Source organism: Zootermopsis nevadensis, unplaced genomic scaffold (assembly GCF_977971745.1).
Source record: "Zootermopsis nevadensis isolate Lab colony 2312 unplaced genomic scaffold, Znev_1.0 Znev_ptg000007l, whole genome shotgun sequence".
NCBI classification, from domain to species: Eukaryota; Metazoa; Arthropoda; class Insecta; order Blattodea; family Termopsidae; genus Zootermopsis; species Zootermopsis nevadensis.
In genome coordinates this window covers 14,226,555-14,234,835 of record NW_028259139.1, presented here as the reverse complement: position 1 = coordinate 14,234,835, position 8,281 = coordinate 14,226,555, and the positions used below count along the sequence as shown (strand labels likewise).

General features: G+C 41.7%; 1 protein-coding gene across 2 annotated transcripts in view; it reads left to right on the top strand.

Annotated features, from left to right (window-relative positions):
- Nucleotides 1–295: 295 nt before the first annotated feature.
- mamo (maternal gene required for meiosis) overlaps nt 296–8,281 on the top strand; it is a 75,336-nt gene continuing 67,350 nt past the window's right edge. Inside the window, exon 1 of one of the 2 annotated variants that reach the window (XM_022071737.2) lies at nt 296–504. The gene's annotated coding sequence lies outside the window, so the exon portion shown is untranslated. The remainder of the gene's footprint in view (nt 505–8,281) is intronic. The other variant, XM_022071738.2, reaches the window with a different exon arrangement.

Genomic DNA, 8,281 nt, shown 5'->3' with positions numbered 1-8,281 from the left:
GTTTGAATTTTATAATTACTTATTCCAATTAAATCAATTAAAATTCAGAAACATACGTAAGCACGCATTGTTATTGCTGTTTTATGGTTGTAATAATATTAAAATAATAATAATAATAAGGAACAATGAAGATTATGATCGATCCTCTGCAGCGTCAGTCAAACACACTTATCCACGCGGACACACGCAGGAAGGCAATCTCACGCGAAATAATTTACCAGCCTACGGGATCGGTTCCAAGGTTCTGTTGTAGTTCTGAGACGGAAGGTGGGAGCGAGAGACTTATTATTGCAGCAGATATTCCACGGCTTGCAGTGTTATTATGTCACGTGGAACAACTACAAGTCAGTGATTGAGGTGTGAGTGAGTGGGTTTCGAGTTCGTGTCTGCTTCGCCAGCCAATATGCAGCCGACAACTTTAGCAGCCGGTCCCACAGCCAGAAGTGGATTGATATATTAAACAGCTTGCTTTTTATACATTCTCGTCGTGTGTAGATTTGTTTAGTAAGTTTTAAAGGCGTCAGTTCACACGTAATTATATGTGGTACAGGGTTTTGACTGTCTAATGGATCTGGGATCGAATCCATGCAGTGAAGTTTTATTAACTTTTACCTTGAACAAATTACGTAAAGCTTCAAGGTTATTTTTGATCAGATGTTACTACGTTTTGATCGATGGCACGAAATTGTATGACTACTCACGTGGCATCGTTTTCAGCTTTTAATTTCTTTCTTTTTGTTCGTTTTTCTGTGTTCCCCAATTTACGTCAAATCAGCGGATATTTTCAAATCTTTAGGCCCAAAAAAGTTGCTTCATCGTAACTTTACATTATTAATAAAGAGAACTGCATTTCTATTTAAAATCAAATTTGTATTTAATTTCAAGCAGGTGTAATTGGAAAATTGTACCATTTTCGTACATATAACAACACGGTTACCATTTTGGAGGGCATAATTTGTTAGTGACAGAGTGGTTTATAACTTAAGAGTACCAAGAATTCGTTGGTATAATATTGCTGTGAATGTGAGGACGAAAGTGGTACAAAGGACAGCTTTTAAGAGTAAGAGGGAGATGTAACCGATAAATTTCTTAAATACTGTTAAGAACATAAATGTTATCGAACTGAGTTAAGTAACTTTGTAAGTTCGTTATTTAATATCATCTGAAATACCATATCCATCATTTATACAAGAATATAACATAAATGATGAGATAAACACAACTAAATAACGTAAAATGTACCTTTTTATGAATATTAGCTTACTTATTTATACAGCCTTCCTGGTTTTGTGGTTAATAGCGGAGAAATCAAGGTTATTATGCCTGAATTAGACCAGAAATGCGACCCTTGTCTTGTGTAGGAAACCTGATGTAAAGCGTCTGTGTAAGCCATAGAAGAATTTTGGGTGATATTAAAGTGGATTTTAGAATGTTAAGAAACTCGCATTTGTTTAGGCTCTGTTACTCCAGAGACAGGCCATGTAATCAGCAAAGTTAGTAGACGCGTATTTAAATACTTTCATTGGCACGTGTTAATACCTGCCAATGAATTTGTAGGGATGCATTAATTTCTGTGGTTCGTAAATTGTTTAACGACGCCGCGTAAAATGTAGATACTTTATCGTTAAATTGGATGAGAGGAGATTTATGTGTGACGGACTTAAAACGGTACCAAATAAGCGATCTCGAGGTGTTAATACAGAAGGAATTCGGAGGAAATAACGTGGCTGTCTTCTCGTGACGATGCAGGTAGCAAGGACCTCTGAAACGTCCGTAAATTTCTACCAGAAGATAGCATTCTTCGGACACACCGCCATGAGAACCTCAGATCTCACAATCAAAATTTAAAATGCCCCCCCTCACCCCGTATTGAAATACCCCTGCTGTTTAACAGAACTAGAGTATAACCGGTTGTCATTATTATTATCACGAATAAGGCGAAGTGTTTACAAAGCTGTGTGCTGGGTTACGAAGGAACTAAATTTCTTTTCACTAGTTTGCCGATAATGAGTTCAGTGACTGCACTGTTTTGCAAAGATAGCTCGCTGCACTTATCGCCAGAGTGCATTAAAATTAAGTCAGCTTAAACTCGTGGTAACCCCATGTCCGTGCAACTGATTGCGTGGAAGCCATGAATATCAACACAACGTACCTCTCCGCGAAGTTAGGGAATTGGAAATTGGGTCTTTGCAGTCAATTGTTTGAATTTCGTGTGTTCATCCCCTGTTGACTAGATACAATTTATTCGCTTGCCTTATTTGTGGACTTTAGTTGGAAGTCGTAAACTTTCCATTGCCAACAATTAATTCCGACACGATTAATAAACTTCTACCAAAGATAGAGTGATGTTGTGAGCCTGCCTCGGTCCAGTGGCTTCCGAAAAACCCAGTTTTAAAAGAATATACCAGCTGACTGGTAAACATGGTCACCAGACCCTACTTCGTTATCAGCCTCTGGATTTCCATGTGACTATTTATTTATTTATTTACTTCAACTAAAAAACTTTCTCCGTATTATGTACAGAAAGTATTAGTTTATAGACCGTCGTACCATTAATAATATGCTAGGTATACATACGAGGTGCGATCGGAAAGTTTAAAGACTGCGCCTATAAAAACCCGTACACTTATCTCAGGTATTAAATTCATCCATCACCCTCGAAGTAGTTTCCCTAAGAGTGAACACAACGATCCCAGCGCCGCTGCCAAGCCTGGAAGCATCCCTGGAAATCTTTCTTTGTCAGCCTGTCAAGCACCATCTGCGATTCTGCCTGAATCTCTTCTATCGTCTCAAATCTCCTTCCCTTTAGCTGAATTTTCATCTTTGGGAAGAGGAAGAAGTCACACGGAGCTTAGAAAGGAAGTTGGGGTCGGTTCTTGCAAGATCTTTGAGTTCCTGACAAACGAGAAGTCGATTCTGCTTCTGGTCCTCAGACAGGATGCGTCGCATGTGGAGTTCTTCCTTTAGAATCAGCTGACAGGTCCCATAGCCTATCCCAACAATGTCGCACAAGTCGTTGATGGTACGACGTCGATCTTCGTGAATGGCCTGCCGAATCTTCGTAACATTTTCGGGCGTTGTGCTCGAAGATGGTCGTCCAGAACGCTCGTCATCATCGACAGAGGTTCGGCCATTTTTAAAACGTGAATGCCACACAAAAGTTTGTGCACGACCCATTGCGGACTCCCCAAATGCTTGCTTTAGCATTTCATAGGTTTCCGTAGTCGTTTTGGCGAGTCTTTGGCAAAATTTGATGCACACGCCATTCCGAAATCGCAGGAGGGTCGGTGTAATGCACTACCAAAACGCCCGTAACTAAGAAACAAATGCTAATTCGATGATGCCGGCTGGCACACTGATTCCCTATGAATGTAGGCCGCATCCCTTAGCGGCAGAAGCTCGTACTACATCCGGTTCGCCCTCTATTGACACAGTCTTGAAACTTTCCGATCGCACCTCGTAGCTAAAGGCAGAATACGTGTAGTTCTTTGCGGCCACTTCCGACTCGCATGAAGTATTTTTACCATCCCTAGTCCACCATATGCAAATATTTGATGTTTTAAACTACAAATTGATAGACTTTCGAATTACTGAACTTATTCGCCGCTCCGTAGCCTTCAGTTGTCAATTACACTTCGTTAACTGCGCAATTAAAATGCAACATAAAATTGTTTACCGTCTCGCCGTCCCAGCAAGGTCGTCTCTTCCCCTCGTATTGTAGACTTGCTGTGCTGATACGAACAACAACAACAACAACAACATCAACAAACTTCAGTGGTTTCTGACAACGCATTTAACGAACCGTGAAGCCGACAGCCTCGAATTTATCACGAGCCGAAATGCAACAGCGACGCGGAAATAACCAAGTAGAATTGAGGGTGATATTAGAAGCGACGGACGATGTTTCAGGAGTGCTTATTGCCCCCATCATCAGGACGATAGCAGTGAGTATTAAATGTCTACCATCCAAAAGATAGTGTCCAAGAGGTGAGATACCTTAAATGGTGGATCACACCATGGCATGACTTCCTCCAACCCACGTATAATAATGCGGACAGCAGCCATGTTCAATGCGATCGACAGGCGCACGATCGAAATCGACCACGTTACAAGAGTCTTCAATTTTTTTGGTTCCGGCGAAATTAAGATGAGACGGACCAAACTTTCAATTAGGAATTTACCGAAGGACAGCTAAAAATACTCTCTCCCGCGATGATCTGTGTTTATTTTTACTGTTAAGTTCAAATGTGTGCAAAATGTATTGGTACAGACTTGATACTTTATTTACTATTTAGTGAATTTTTTTCAGAAGTCCGGTCTAAACAGATCTGAAAATCGACTTCCTTTCTGAAAATTACCGAAAATGGAACGAAAGGATCTTTAAGTGCAATGGCCTCTGAAGACTCTGGACTTCCCCACTTTACTGTCCATCTCTCTCGTCATAGGTCTCATGCCCGCTCTTCACGCCATTTTACAGAATCAGACGGACACGGTGTGTTTAATTCCTTTTAGCATGTTCAAGGAAGCGTTTAGCCTAGGAAAACTTTGGTTCTGTCACTTTTATGTAGCGCGAGCAAGGGACGCGGAGAAGTGTCTTTGTGTCTTGCAGCTTTTACCACGGTTGGTCACGCAGTTTGACAAGTGTTGTGGTGGGTCGCGGAGACCCTCGGCAGCTGTGATCCGCTCTCGTTACATCTGCTCCTTTACGTCTCGCTGTACCCGTGCACGATTCTAATTATTAATACTCTCTCTAACGCGGCGTTATCTGTGAATCCGCGTTAAATGAACCTAATATTGTATCGGATTTATGGGGATAAGGGAACGTGGCCGAGGAAAGTCAAAGTAAATATAAGAATATCCTAAATGTACGCTCAATGATATCTGTTAATTCACGAACAATGTGTTCGTCGGGAAGTTAGGCATTTATTTAAAATATCAATGGAAAGTTAGACTTTAAAATAAAATACGAGTATAATGTTATCTGAACTCTTGCATTGCTAACAACACCGCGCTAGTCTGTTTATAATGACCTCAAAATTTATCTTCGTTTCATTATCACTTCTGCGTTTACGTTTTGATTAAATGATTCTGCATGGGGGGTAGAATCATTAACCCTTTGAAGCCGAAGATCGTCTGAATATTATTTAAGAATTCAGTCCGTACCGCAAAGAAAACACTAAACCTCACCATTACGAAAATCAGCTGGTTAACCCTTTGAAGCCGAAATTGGTGGGGGAGAAGTGAGAGACACTTCGATATCTGGGGTGGGGGGGGGGGGGGAGAAAGAGCATCTTATAGCTAGAAGGTCCCCAGGCAATGCCCGCTCGTCGTTCTGTTAAGGATAAAGTAAGAGTGAAGGCGTTAGTGTGATGATTGGCATAAAAGACGGAATTTTGAATTTTGTATTAACGAAAGCTGAGACTATTAATTTGGAAGTTTAATACATAATTTAGAAGTTCCTACTGAGGGGAGGGGGGTAAATTTTGACGGCGTTAAGGGGTGGTAAATTTTGATTAATTTAAATCGGGAGGGCTGCATGAGAAGCTTGCAGTGGCAACCGAAGATCGTCTGAATATTATTTAAGAATTCAGCCCGTACCGCGAAGAAAACACTTCACTTAACCATTAGAAGTCGAATCAGGCGGTACCACATAAGATTTAACAAAAGAACATCCCGGTCAAAGCAAACGTAAGAGGGTCTACGTGCAGTTTCTTAGCCTTTTAAACAGCTTTTGTGTTTTGAATGCTAACACAGCGTGTTTGGCATACCGCGTATAATAAAACTTCCAGTGTTCGGTAAATAATTGTTCGCAAATTTTTCGCGCGTATAACCGTTTCCGCGTTAGACAAGTCCGCGTGTACTCTATTACGCTGCTGTAAGAACTTAACCAATGCTAATTCGACCAATAAACTTATCGGTTAAGTGCTTGACTACCGTAGTTCGATTCCCGAGAAGTGACTACGACATCCAGACCGGCCCTGAGACCAAGATGCATATGAACAGACATTTGTGCCGGAAGAAAACCATGCAAGGATAATATCGCCTATCACTATAATGCCAGTCAGTAGCCTGCGTCATTCTAAATACCCTTTTCACTGCTGAGGTTAGGTAACCTCAGAGCTATATAGATTTTAGACAAGCCGATTGCTTCATGCCGCAGTTGTCTGGGGCGTGACGAGAAAGCTGGCTTTATCTCCGCGATGAATCTAGCAACGTTAACCAGGCGCCTCGAACATTCACAGCCTTCGTTTGTTAACAGGTTAACATCGCTGATAAATCGAAATATGTTTTCTAATCCTTGCGTTGAAGGATGATTAGCTCGATTCGGTTATTTTTACGATGCTGTATTTTCTGCTGAGGTTACCTATTGTCGGATAAGGAAATAGCCGTGGTTTTATTTAAACATAATATAACTGCAGTTTCCTTGTCTTCTAAGTGAAGATTCTTGGTTAAAATAAGCAGCTTTTACATCCTCTGAAATTCCCACACAATAAAAAGGTCTTTTAGAATTTAATAGTCGCTCAGTTAGTTAAGAATTTATTCTCCCCTTACGAAGCAGAAGGATCAATTCTGTGTACAGACTCTCCTAGTTACTGTGTTGAGCCAGACGAATCCAATCACTGCCTCTCATGGTATTTCTTTAAAATTAATTCTGATTCCTCTCTAGTTCCGAGGTTATGAATTAATTGTCAGCGTGTTAGTATGACCGTGATACACCCAGTCTGAGAGAGTACTTGGTTCGAATCCCGGCTTATAAAATATTATCCTGGAAAGGTTTTTGTGAATTTTGGGAATCTTTTGTTGTGAGTTCAGGGAAAGGATTTTCCACTGGTTAATCTTGCGTAAATATAATGCCGTGCTTTATTGTAGACCGCGTAACCTAGCAAAAATAGCCCCACAGAAGCTGTAGAGACAAGCGATCGCCAACAGCAAATATTTTTGAGTCGACGCAAGGACCTCGGCGTAAGCAGCTGAGAGGAGATAGTTTGTCCAGTGCTCACACCTTACGAATCCTTACACAGAATGTGTCAAAAATATATACGTACATTGTACGGTGGCCACCTCTCCATCAGTTGTCCACTTTGTCACGACCATTTTGAACGCCTACGAGGTGCGATCGGAAAGTTTCTAGACTGCGCCTATAAAAACCCGTACACTTATCTCAGGTATTAAATTCATCCATCACCCTCGAAGTAGTTTCCCTGGGAATGAACACAACGATCCCAGCGCCGCTGCCAAGCATGGAAGCATCCCTGGAAATCTTTCTTTGTCAGCCTGTCAAGCACCATCTGCGATTCTGCCTGAATCTCTTCTATCGTCTCAAATCTCCTTCCCTTTAGCTGAATTTTCATCTTTGGGAAGAGGAAGAAGTCACACGGCGAATAAGGAGGGTGCGGGATGACGGCCATGGTGTTAGAGGCCAAAAACTGCCGAACTTTGAGGGCGGTGTGCGCTGGCGCGTTGTCATGATGCGTCGCATGTGGAGTTCTTCCTTTAGAATCAGCTGACAGGTCCCATAGCCTATCCCAACAATGCCGCACAAGTCGTTGATGGTACGACGTCGATCTTCGTGAATGGCCTGCCGAATCTTCGTAACATTTTCGGGCGTTGTGCTCGAAGATGGTCGTCCAGAACGCTCGTCATTATCGACAGAGGTTCGGCCATTTTTAAAACGTGAATGCCACACAAACGTTTGTGCACGACCCATTGCGGACTCCCCAAATGCTTGCTTTAGCATTTCATAGGTTTCCGTAGCCGTTTTGGCGAGTCTTTGGCAAAATTTGATGCACACGCCATTCCGAAATCGCAGGAGGGTCGGTGTAATGCACTACCAAAACGCCCGTAACTAAGAAACAAACGCTAATTCGATAATGCCGGCTGGCACACTGATTCACTATGAATGTAGGCCGTACCCCCTAGCGGCAGAAGCTCGTACTACATCCGGTTCGCCCTCTATTGACACAGTCTAGAAACTTTCCGATCGCACCTCGTACAGTAGATTCGATAATTCACAAAGTGCAAATTCTGACGTATGTAATGGTTTAGTTTATTAAAATATCTTTATTGTATTCATTCAATGTGTGAACTTTTGGGGACATCTGTGTACGGCAAAGGGTTCAAATTTAGACAAAATGGTGATATGTTAGTGGCCGCTCCATCGTAAAAAATAGTGTTTGTTTTAAAACGCTCAGTATTTTTGTGTGTGTAAAAGCACGTGTTGCTCGTTTGTTTCCAAGTATCGTGTTTATTTACTCTCGCCGAAGAAAGTTTTATTTTGTAA